Below are 13,256 nucleotides of genomic sequence, written 5' to 3' on the forward strand. Positions count from 1 at the left end.
TTATCTTTATGATGATTTTTACCATGTAGACATTTTTGGGTTTATATATTTCAAATAGTCAGCTTTTCCAATTATCTTTCCTGGATTTTGTATCTGATTTAGAAATGCCTTTTCTACTAGTAAACAAACTGTAATTTCATGGTTCTACTTTTCACACTTAAAATTTTGGTCCATCTGAATTTTATTGCAGAGTGATACAGTGATTCAGTGTTGGTTAGATGGCTAACGAATTCCCTCATCACCATTTACTAAATAATTTCTATTTTTTCTACTGATAGAAATACCCTAAAACAAAATCCTTCATGTATTTGGTTCTATTTATATATTCTTTCTTTGATCTATCTATCCATTCACAATAAGACACTATAGTAATCAATTAGGCTTTATAATGCAATTCATTAACCTCACTCAGATATTATGTAGATATTTTTCCTTGTTGATTTTTCTATATCAACTTTAGAATTTGCTTGTCTATTTTTTAAGGCCTAGTCATTTTCTTGGGAGAGTTATAAATTCACAGGTTAAATTAGAAAGAGTTGGTAGCTTAATGACATTGAGTTTTCTTATCTAAGATTATGATATATATTTTCTTTAAGTCTTTGGGTACCTAAATAGCGTTTTAAAGTTTTCTTAATATGGGTTTTCATATTTCTTATAACCTTTGGTCTTTGACAATCTACTTTCTTTTTTGTAACTTTTGCTTTCATTATACCGACTGGTTCTTGTTTTAATATATGATATAGATATAGCTACCAATACATAGATTTTACTGATTTGATTACTTCTAATGATTTTTTGAGTTTCTCGAGTTTTCTGAGTAAATGATTATATCTGCAACTAATGATACTTGTATCCATATCCTTTCCACTTTTTATACCTCAATTCTTTGTCCATTGGTAGTGGTCATCTCAGTTTTTAAGAGGAAATTTTCCACTGCTTCTCATTTTATATAATTCAGACCTTTAGTTTGATAAAGACATATTAAAGGCTTATCTTTCTCTTACCGTGGTTTAAATTTTTTTCTCATAAATAATGGGTGTTGAAATTTTTACTTTTGAACAAATTATTATAGTGAATTATGTTAATATATTCTTATCAGTGAGCCATACTTATGCTACTAGAATAAAGGTCACTAGATTATTTTGTATTATTGTATGCTTAATGTGCTGCTGAATATCCTTCACTAATAGTCTGTTGAGAATTATTTTGAATACACTTTTAGGTGGGTACTTTTTTGATCATTGCACATATATGAATAAGTTAAATTCCTCCTAGACCTACCATTTTCAGGAGGCTCATGGAAATAAGGGCAATAGCCATGTTTTAGGCTAGCAGAAATTCTTTTATGATGTATAATTTATATGAGAGTGAACTTAGTGTTATTCTTCCCAATCACTCAGATTGGTAGCAGCAGCATTGCTCATCATGCAGAGTATGTCTCCTCTCACTTCTCCATTGGCAGACCGCTTCCTACAAATAGGGTGTACCTGCGTGATGTCTTTTACTGTCCATTTTTCTTTTATCCTCTTTGTATCAGCATGGATTCAGGGCAGTTTCCACCTCCACAACAAGTCTGCTCTCCTCCTTCCATTCTTCAGTTGTTGGTTTTGCTTTGTGAGCTTTCTCAAGATCTGCATCTGGTCCTCTCTGCTTCTTCAGTAACCTTGTGTGACCTTCCCTTCCTTTGCCTGCCCTTTCCTCATAGTTTGTTCTCTGGTGTGAAAGACATCTTTTGGTTTCTTTAGCTGTAAATGTATGCATTGTATTTGTTCTCCTGGATGTCTGGTTAACATCATCTTCACCACCATGGTCAAATCACAAGAGCAATATTTTTATTGTTATTAAATCCTAATTCTGACAACCAATTTGGGTGTGGGCACATGACCCTGTGAAAGCAATATTTCCTTTTCCCTGTCGGTATGAGAAGCCAAGCCTCATCATTTCCCCTTTTCTCAGTCATATAATATTGTACGTTAAAGAAAAAGATTGCTGCATTCATCATTAAACAGTCAGCTCTATCTCCATCTTCTGTTCCTTTCCTGCCCTGGGACCTCTGTCAGGAGAGAAATCACCTCCCTTTGTCCTTCTTCGCCACTGATGTGGCTATTTCTAGCCTGCATGCAATATTTATAAGATAAAATGTCAGTGGAATTTGATCTAACTCACCCTGTAAAGAATGTCACCAGAAACTGGACAAATACCTTCTCAGGCCCTTTCATGTCTGGCAACATCTACATTGTCTGAGATGCACGTCCACTCTCTTCCTTTTCCAGAGCTTCCTTATCTTTCAAAGCTCAGCAAACATCCTGTCTTTTTAACAAGACTTTTCTGACTGCCAAGCACACAGAGAAGCCTCTTTTCTCTGAGTCCTTTAATTCCTTCTTTCCTTTCTTCTATGGTGGTATGCTGAGGGAGCTAAAGACATGCGTCTAGAGACAGACTGCATGCATTGGAGTCTCAGTTCTGCAACTCACCAGCTGGAGTTGAGGACTCCAGCTTGAGGACTAGGCTCTCAGTGTCCTAACCTAAAATAGAGGACAATTGTACAGTATTTCTTTAAATTTTTTTAATAATAAAGATGGCTTTATAGACTTGTTATTAGCTTAATTAAATTAACAAGTGTTACTGATAGATAGGAAGCATTATGTAAGTGCTAACAGTTATTTATAAATATTTATTTTTTGCATTTAGCATTTAGCACCACTATGTACCAAACACTGCTAGGTGCTTCAGCCAGTGCTTTTGCTTGGAGGAAGATGTGGTTCCAAAATTCTTTTTTGATAAATTGTATGGTATGTCTAGTTTTAAAAGTAACTTTATAGAGGTATAACTTTTGTACAAGAAAAAGTACGTATTTAAAGAACACAGTTTGATGAACATTGGTAGGTGTATACTCCCATAAAACACCACCACAATGAAGATAACAAATATTTCCATCTCTCTTAAAAGGTTCCTTGAGCCCTTTTGCAGTCCTTGCTTTCTTTCATCCATGTCTCTAGGCAATGATCTGCTTTCTGTTCCTATGGAATCATTTGCATTTTTTAGAATTTATATAAATGAAATTATACAATTCCCTTTGTATCTTTTTTCTTTCCATTTATCATGACAATTTTGAGATCCACCTAAATTGTTGCATGCGTCAATAGTTTGCCCTTTTTATTACTTATTATTATTCCATTGTGTGAATATACCACAGTTTGCTTACTCATTGAGCTCTTGATGGACACTGGATTGTTTCCAGTGTTTGGATATTACTAGTTTAGCTGTTCTGAACATCCATGTACAGGTCTTTCTGTGGTTGCTTTCATGTCTACTGGACTGAAACTCCTGGGTTATATGATAAGGATATATTTAACTTTTCATGAAATAGGCAAACTGTTTTTCACTGCCCCTGTGCCCTTATTCCTCTTCCTCATATAACTTACCAATATTTGGCAAATAGATGTTGAAGGAATTCCAGGTATAAGGGGAAGCATGCTTCTGTGGCATACAAGAACAAAGAAAACTTTCCAGTTTTCCTTCATCTGTTAGGTCAAAGTCCAAGTAAATCATGATAAGCTCTGTAAGTGCAAGTTACTGGCCCTTCTCATCCACAATAAGAGCCTATGTCTTTCGGGCAGTGTCTGGTACATGAGAGGCTCACAGAATCTGTTTTTTGAATAACTGTTTGAATAAATGAAATTTGAACAAATATTTATTTTGTGGTCAACCTGTATGTTGATGTGTGAATTTGTTCCTGACAAATGAATAGAGTTGGAACTTGCTTTTAAAAAAATAGGTTTTAGAATGATGTATTTAATGATATATGTCCTGTCTCAAAAGATAGCAGTGATATAGAAGCAATTGTGATTCTTATTTTATGTGTTGTCCTTACATTGGCTTGTTTGTGTTCTCTACAGATGTGTCTAAAACCCCAAAGTAGAATATAACTTCTTATAATTCTTTTGAAGGCAGTTATTCTGTATATTTGTCCAACATAGCACTGAATACACAACTAAGGAATGCTCTAGGTTGTCATTTTATGTTTGGCAACAGATTGACTGGTAATATCTATGATTTCAAGGCTATCTGAAATTCATTCATTCAACACTTATCTATTGAGTAAGCACTGTATTGCCAGGTACTATTTTCGGGGATATGGAAACATCAGTGAACAACAAAGGCAAAAATTCCTGCCCTTACAGAGTTTAAATTTTTGTGTGTGGGGGGGTGGCAGGCAATAAGTAAAATAAGTAAATGAAACATCTGATACACCACATGGCATCTAGTGCGTTGAAGAGAAATGAAGTAGGATGGTATGGTGATGAGGAAGCAAGCCACATAGACATTGGCAGAGAAACACTTCAGGCAGAGAAAGAAGCATGTACAAAAGACTTGAGGTGGGAGAGTCCCTGGCAAGGGGCATCTGGATAACATCAGGGAGGCCAATGTGACTGAAGTCAGGTGAGGGGTGAGAGGATATGAGCTCAGGTCAGCAAAATCCCAGTGGATGAGATCAGGTCTTCTTGGTCAGTGTAAATATATCAGGGTTCTCTCTGAGTGAGCTGGAAAGATATGGGAAGATATGAACTGATGAGTGACATGATTTATCTTATTTTTTTATCATGATCACTTTGGCTCTAGTGTCAAGAATAGACTGCAGGACAGAAATAGATCCTTAAGGAGACTGGTTTGGAGTCTATTGTAATTGTCCAAGGGAGAGATAGTCATAACTTGAACTTGGGTGGCATCAGCGGAGGAGGTGAGAAGTGTGAGCAGTCAGGTGATGTTTAAAGCATGTTATTGCAAAGCCTCTAGACACCGGAGTGGCAGTGTGGAGTGGCCAATGGGATATGCAAGTTTGGAGTTCGGGGGAGAAGTACAGAGTGAAGGTCTAAATTTTGGAGTCAGCATGTAAAGATGGGCCAGGGTGATAGTACCAAAGGAATGTAGTAGTTAGGGAAGTTGTCCAAGGCCTGAACTCTGGAGGACTCTAATAATAAGAGGTCAGAGAGCTGAAGACAAATCAGCAAAGGAGACTGAGAAGGAGCAGCCAGTGAAGTAGGAAGAACAGCAGAGTTTAGAGTCCTGGAAAGCAAAAAGTGTTTAAGGAGGACAGACAGGAGGTCAAAGCTGAGGTTTTAAGAGATATGGTAACATATGTATATATATAACTGATTCACTTTGTTATAAAGCAGAAACTAACACACCATTGTAAAGCAATTGTACTCCAAAAAAGATTCTAAAAAATCAAATCAAATCAAATCAAAAAAAAAAAAAGCTGAGGTTTTTAAGGATGACCAAGGGATAATGGTATGGAAGGGCCCATGATGAGCAAAGGGAGTGTCCACCCCACCTCTGTGGTTGCTAGCACAACCAGACATAAGATAAAAAGTCTAATAGCTCTTGAGACAGTGAGGACTTTATTTTTAGTTACAGATAACTACTACTAGAGTTGGCTTAATTAAGTCAGGGATGAGTCTTATCGACTCCTACCTGCTATAGCACTAGAGGAGCAAGCAGTGTTTGCTGGGGCTGTCCATACATTTTGATTTAAAAATATGCTGTGCATAAAAACCAAGGTGGTGCTTCAACTTATGAATAATACACACAGGTTATGAGTGCCTGGAAAACCTGTTGAAAGGGAGAAGTACTGCATTGCTCTCCAGGTTCAAGTCTTACCCCTGTGGTCATGGACTTCAGATGACCTCTTTTGTCTGGTCAGTTAGTTTAAGTTACAGAACCTAAACCAGCAAGGAAAGAAGACACAAAATAAGTCTTTTGAGGATGAAAAAAAGTTTTCCAAAACTTTTATTGAGTGTTCCTGGGTTGTTTGGGAGTTTAAGGATCTCATGTCTGTTTTAAGAGATTATTTTTGGAATCATAATGAATTTAACTGTGGTCTTTAAAAAATATATTTTTGTGCCCTAGAAGATGTATTCATCTGAAGAGTATAAGAAGGTCTTTATTTTTTGTTTTAATATTATTCATTTAATAAAATAGCATTTGTGACAGAAATAAAAATCTCATCTAATTCTATGTGTTTTAATGTATATATCTCAAATAACAAAGGATCTGGACTTTGTTGTGTAAGATATTCCCTTGCTCTGATATGGCACCTTTGTTCCATTTAATTAAGTTTTCAAAATTTTACACACATCAAATGTGATATGCTACCTATGTTTATAAGATACAATTCCTGATTTTAATTCTCTCTTCAATTTTAAAATTTAATTGTGAAAACTCCAAATCTCCATCAACATTCACAGTAAACAGAAGTAATTCAAGTGTATCTTCCAAAATTTACTACTTAAAATGAAAAAAAATGTATGCAAAGAATTTAAAGAATTCCCAGAAATTGCAGCAGAGTTGCAATTCTATTCTATGCTAATGAATAGCTCCTTGAGGAAAATCAGCTCTCTTATTAATATAACATCTGGCTTGCATCTTGCATAAATAAAAACACAAGAACAGGATAGTAGTAATGGAAAAGGGAAGAGGGAGGAAAGAATGGGGTTTTTTTTTTAGCATAATAATCTCTAACAGCCAAGAAATCTAATTAGAAGAAATGTCATCTCATGAGACTCTCCTCAAGAAAATTCCACAGGAGAAGGCAAAGCCTCATGGGACCACAACAAAAACAGTGAATCAGGTATTAAAAAAAAAAAAAAAAAGACAACAACTAAAACAGAATGCATTGACTGAAGGACTCCATTCAGTCAAAACGGCAATTATCAATGGTGTCTCTGGGGACCACTTATGACTTTAACCACAGAAATTCCATCGCTTGGTTAATATGTTTTAAGAAGCACTCTTCTGTTCTCATCTGCATGATCAGATTTCTTTTTTTTCCTTTGTGCATTGTCAGTCTGGAAGAAGATAACATGCCTAATTAAAGACATAAACAGAAGCTAATTCTCATTCTGTTACATGGATGAGTGGAATGGTTCCTCCTCTACAGGAAACGCCATTTCTGACAATTTTGTTAGCAGTCAGCTTGATATTAAAGTTGAATGTCATTGATTTTCCAACTAAATCTCATGTGAGTTTTCCAGATCTGAAAACTGAAGCAATGAATTGAAATTATGTAGTAACATTGACCAGTGTCAAGAAGTAAAAAATCAAATGGCAAAATAGTAAAATAATAATAATAAAAATTGACTGAGGGCTTTTGGTGATGTTTGTTCTTGTTGTTTAAGGAATAGTTAGCTACCTTGAATTTGAGAAGGTATACCTCATGTTACATTTTATGGTACTTTCTTCCCAGATACTATGAGAAAAAAGAGTGGCAAAGGGAAAGCCAGTTTTTTGTTTCTGTTCTGCTTAGTGAAATTTCCATAATTCTGGAGACATAAATCGTCCACTTAGTTGAGTCACACAAATAAGTCTATGGAACAAAATAGATATATAAAAGAAAAATATTAGGAAAGTGGGAATCATTAAAAATGAAAAGTAGAATCAATGACACAAAATATTTATTTCTCTAGGTTTCCTAAAATCAGGTACATCAGTGTTTGTGTTGATGAAATTTTTTCTCTGCCCTTCTCATATTAATCAATTTTCTTTTATTTATGACTTGATAAGAATTTTCATAAAATACAAAGTCAATTAGCATTTTTGGTGATATTTTGGCAATAAGTATTATTTTTTCCAATTATATGTACAAATTTAGCTAATAATATACCTTTGGAATCCATAAATTTCCACCCACTAATTCTGTTTCTAAGAATTTTTCCTAATTGAATAGCTATGCAGAAACATATGTAAGAAAAGTGTTTATTTTACCATTTTTATAATACTGAAGATTGGAAACAAACCAAATATTTGTTTTTAATTTTAATATTTTAATTTTATTGGAGTATAATTAATTTACAATGTTGTGTCAGTTTCAGGTCTACAGCAAAGTGATTCAGTTATACACATACATATATTCATTCTTTTTAGGTTTTTTTCTCATATAGGTTATCAGAGAATATTGGGTAGAGTTCTCTGTGCTATACGTTAGGACCCTGTCGGTCATCTATCTTTCATAAAGTAGTGTGCGTTTATTCATCCCAAGCTCCTGATTATCCCTCCCCTCCACATTGCCGCTTTGATAACCTTAAGTTTGTTCTTAATATCTATAAGTCTGCCTCTGTTTTGTGAATAAGTTCATTTGTATCTTTTTTAAAAATTAGATTCCACATATGAGTGATATCATACGATATTTGTCTTTCTCTGTCTGACTTACTTCACTCAGTATGATAATCTCTAGGTCCATCCATGTTGCTACAAATGACATTGCTTCATTCTTTTTTATGGCTGAGTAATATTCCATTGTATATATACTACATCTTCTTTGTCTATTACTCTGTACTCTGGACGTTTAGATTGCTTCCATGTCTTGGCTATTGTAAATAGTGCTGCAATGAACATTGTGGTGCATGTATTCTTTCAAATTATGGTTTTCTCCGGATATATGCCCAGGAGTGGGATTGCTGGATCATATGACAGTTCTACTTTTAGTTTTTTAAAGAACCTCCATACTGTTTTCCATAGTGGTTCTGCCAATTCACATTCCCACCAACAGTGTAGGAGGGTCCCCTCTTCTCCACACCCTCTCCAGCATTTATTGTTTGTAGACTTTTTGATGATGGCCATTCTGACTGGTGTGATTTGATTACATTACAGTTTTGATTTGCATTTCTATAATAATTAGTGATGTTGAGTATCTTTTCATGTGCTCTTTGGCCATGTGTATGTCTTTTTTGGAGAACTGTCTATTTAGATCTTCCCCCCATTTTTTGATTGGGTGGTTTGCTTTTTGACATAGAGCTGCATGTGCTACTTGTATATTTTGGACATTAATTCCTTGTCGGTTGTATCATTTGCAAATATTTTCTTCCATTCTGTGGGTTGTCTTTTCATTTTGTTGATGGTTTCCTTTGCTGTGCAGAAGCTTTTAAGCTCAATTGGGTCCCATTTGTTTATTTTTGTTTTTATTAGAAACAAACCAAATATTCTCTTAAGAAGGAATGAGTTACATTTATGGTAGCATAGCCATACCATGGAGTATAATTTACCCACTATAAAGAGATTGCAGGGCCCAGTCAGCTCCAATCTTTAATTGGCTGCTTGTTCATGTAAATCAGTCCCTCTACAAAGTGTATTGTACTATAGTGTACAACATAAGACATGCACTAGAAAGGAATCTTGAAAGGAAATTGTCAGTTATAAGTAGAAATTCTAATACTTTATTCCCACATCTCAATTGAATCACTCCCTGAGTTGATCACACCCCAGCTTAAAGATATCAATACCTACATAGATGATCCACCCAAACCTGGATTCCCATTTCCTTGATTTCTTTAGCCCTAGTACCTTTCCAATCACCATACCATGGCCCTGCACTAAAAGTGTTATATCCTAGATATTGTACCATCACCACTCAATCTCAATGTCAAATATCCCCTTTCTACTACTCTATTCAGCTAGCTCATTCTACTACACCTAATTCTGAAATTTTCAGACATCACTGAGAATAGTCCATAACCATCTCACTTGACATCTTTCTCAAGACAGTTAAAAAAAATTACTGTGAATTTTCCTAACCTTCTTTTCCCTCTCATTAACCTGAAAAAAGATCACCAGTCCTGGTCATCCAGCTTGGGATCTGGACAAGCACATCTGTATCTATTATCTAGTTTCAGACTTTTAATTTTTTTCATAGAAATGACAAAATTTCTATGCAATAGCCTCTCTGTGAAATGAGGTTTCTGCTCCTTATCTGGAATCTCTGTAAAATTAGACTTCAGGAGTAATGTGTGTATATATATATATATACACACACACACACACACACACATACATATTTTTATACATATACATATATCTTTGAGTTAGCTGGTTTGTCATATATCATTAAATATATTTAAACATGTAAATGTAAATGACTCTAAAATGACTCTAAACATGTAAATATAAATGACTCTAAAAGAGAATCTGAAACACACACACACACACACACACACACACACATGATATAGCAAATAAGTAATTACTTTAATGCTATTAGGAACCAAGATTTTCAGTATAAGAGAAAAAAGACATAAGATCAAAATGAAGTAAAAACTAGTTGATCCTAAATCTGAACTGGAAATAATAGTATGAATTCAGGATACATTTTAATGATATTTTTGCTTATCTTTGTCCACTAAAAAAGCATGGAAACAATGGTCAATCTGTAGCAAGGAACACCTGTTCAATCCAGATTGTGATTTCTAAATGTCATTTGTCTCCACAAGAAACAGAAACACCATGGAGAGTGACTGATTCCAGGTCTGGGACATAAAATGGACAAGATAAGCTGGGAATAGCATGGCAAATGGCATTATTTTATTCTTTTTTATGGCTGAGTAGTATTCCATTGCGTGTGTGTGTGTGTGTGTGTGTGTGTGTGTGTACACACCACATCTTGATCCATTCATCTCTCGATGGACAATTAGGTTGCTTCCATGCTCTGGCTATTGTAAATAGTGCTGCTATGAATATTGGGGTGCATGTATCTTTTCAAATTAGAGTTTTCTCTGCATATGTGTCCAGTAGTGGGATTGCTGAACCATATGGTAACCCTATTTTTATTTTTTTAAGGAACCTCCATACTGTTCTCCATAGTGGCTGTATCAATCTACATTCCCACCAACAGTGCAAGAGGGTTCCCTTTTCTCCACACCCTCTCCAGCATTCATTAGATGGAAATCTTTATAATGTATAAATCAAGCTGACAACACCCGAATCCACTGATTAATCTTAACATTTAAAAAGTCTTAAAGTCTTGGAGGGGTGTGTTGGGGGAGAGAACATTTAAAAAAAAACACTACATTGGTTCAAAAAATAACATCCAGAGTTTGGAAATTCTACAAGACCAAAACCCTGTTTTCTTCAAATAATAAATTGCAACCAGGAAAATGAAAGAGGGAGAGACTGATAGAATTGAAGAGACTTATGAGATATACCAACCAAATGCCATGTGTGGAATTATTTTTATCCCAATTCAAAAGTATGAACTGTATAAACATTTATGTGGCAATATTTATGAGATATTTGGGGGAAAGTTGAACACTGACTGGGTATTTGAGGATATTACAAGTTTATTGGCAGTGATTTTGTGCAACAACGATATCATGTTTATGCTTAAAAAAAAGAAGTGCTCTTATCTTTCTATAGGTATTTTCTTAAATGTTTATAGATGAAATGATATGGTGTCTTGTGTTTGCTTCTAATTATTCTGGGGCTACAGGGGAAATGGGTGGGGGGAATAAATAAAACAGGATTGACAATGTGTTGAAAGTTATTGAAACTGGATGATTGAAATTAATGTTAGATTTGTTGCTATTGAGGAGTTTAAAGTCACTTGAGTTCCTGATTCTTTGTAGGAATATATATATTTTTTACTTTTCTTTCTAGAAAATCATAGGATATAATAATAATGAAAAAGATTGAAATATGGCAAGAATTACCAACATGTGACACAGAGATACAAAATGAGCAAATGTTATTGGATAAATGCCACTGATAGACTTTCTCCATGCAGGGTTGCCACAAATCTTCAATTTGTAAAAAACACACAGTCTGCGAAGTGTAAATAAGCAAAGCCCAATAAAATGAGGTCTGCCTGTACGTTGAGGAGCAGCTGTAAGTTGGCAAGTGTGTGTTGACATAGTTTTCAAAGATCCACCAGAATTTTTTCAATCTAAGAAATTTAAGAACAATTCAGAATTGTGATGGCATCTTAAACCACCTAGATCACTGATACACCTATACCCTTCTGAGTGGTCCTAAACATGAACTTGACAAGGAACTTGAGCATCACTCATAGTGTTACCCTTTACACACCAGGACAGGACATCAGCCCAAAAGGGACCTCACCCACTTTGTCAAATGGTCTGACCACATCTGGCTGCAGCAGCAAAGAACTATCCTCTATAAGTGGCTGAAAGTGCCTCCCTTGATTAACCAGTTCACCCAGGCCTTGGACCACCAAAGAGTTACTCAACTGCTTAAGGTGGCCCACAAGTGCAGACCAGATATGAAGCAAAAGAAGAAGGAGAGGTTGCTGGCTCAGGCTAAGGAGAAAACCACCGGCAAAGGGGATGTCCCCACAAAGGGGCCACTTATCCTTCCAGCAGGGGTTAATACTGTCACTATGTTGGTGGAGAAGAAGATTTAGCTGGTGGTGATTGCAAATGATGAGGATCCCATCGAGCTAGTTGTCTTCCTGCCTGTCCTGTGGCATAAGATGGGGGTTCCCTACCACATTAGAAAGGGAAGGCCAGGCTGGAGATCCATTCCACAGGAAGAATTGTACCACTGTCACCTTCACACAAGTTAACTCAGCAGACAAAGGACCTCAGGCTAAGCTGGTGGAAGCTATTAGGACCAATTACAATGACAGATATGAAATCTGCCACCACTGAGGAGGCAACATCCTGGGTCCAAAGTTGGTGGCTTGCATTGCCAAGCTGGAAAAGGCAAAGATCAAAGAACTGACCATCAAACTGAGCTAAGTATACACTATTGCGTTTTCTATACATAAAAGTAAAAAAAAAAAAAATCCTTCAGAAAAAAAGAAAGAATAAATAAAGATCATTTGAAAAGGCTAAATAAACAGATAACTGGCTGATCCCCAGGATGTGTGGAAATAGGAAGAAAATATATTTATTGAGCCAGAACTATGTGCTCACCACTATGTATAATGTCAAAATGACCTTGTAAAATATTACTATCACCATTTAAAAAGTGGGGAAACAGGCTCTGAGAAATTACATAACTTATTCAAGGTCTTTTAGCTGGTAAAATGAAAAGGGGTGATTTAAACCCAGGCTTGTTGAGTTTCCAGTTCATTATTTCCACAATACCTTGAAATTGTCCTAGACTAAAGGAAATTAAATTTTACTATGTGGTATAAATTCCACAAAATGCCTGGTAATGGGATTTGTTCCCTACCAGTGAAAATGAACTCTTTGATATGTAACTGAACTCATACCCTTTAAAACTGAAGAGAAAACAGTAGAATTAACCAATTAAAAGAAAAAGTATTAATTTAGTTGAATAAATTAATAAATATTTACAGAGCATTTGATATGGGTAAAAGATAATATAATGGAGATTATTTCTACTTTTTAATATGTCTTCAAAATGCAAGATACAAATATAAAAGATAGATGTATATCTAAAGTTTATATTGATAAAAACTACATATTGAACTACATAAGCTATATCAATGTAAATAAAAATAC

The 13,256-nt window shown here is 35.2% G+C and overlaps 1 pseudogene; it reads left to right on the forward strand.

The window, feature by feature from the left end:
• The window catches only part of LOC132494686 (large ribosomal subunit protein eL8-like), a 77,407-nt pseudogene extending 64,883 nt beyond the window's left edge, over positions 1-12,524 (forward strand).
• The last annotated feature ends 732 nt before the right edge of the window (positions 12,525-13,256 follow it).

This window comes from Mesoplodon densirostris, chromosome 8 (genome assembly GCF_025265405.1).
Source record: "Mesoplodon densirostris isolate mMesDen1 chromosome 8, mMesDen1 primary haplotype, whole genome shotgun sequence".
In the NCBI taxonomy this organism is placed as follows: Eukaryota; Metazoa; Chordata; class Mammalia; order Artiodactyla; family Ziphiidae; genus Mesoplodon; species Mesoplodon densirostris.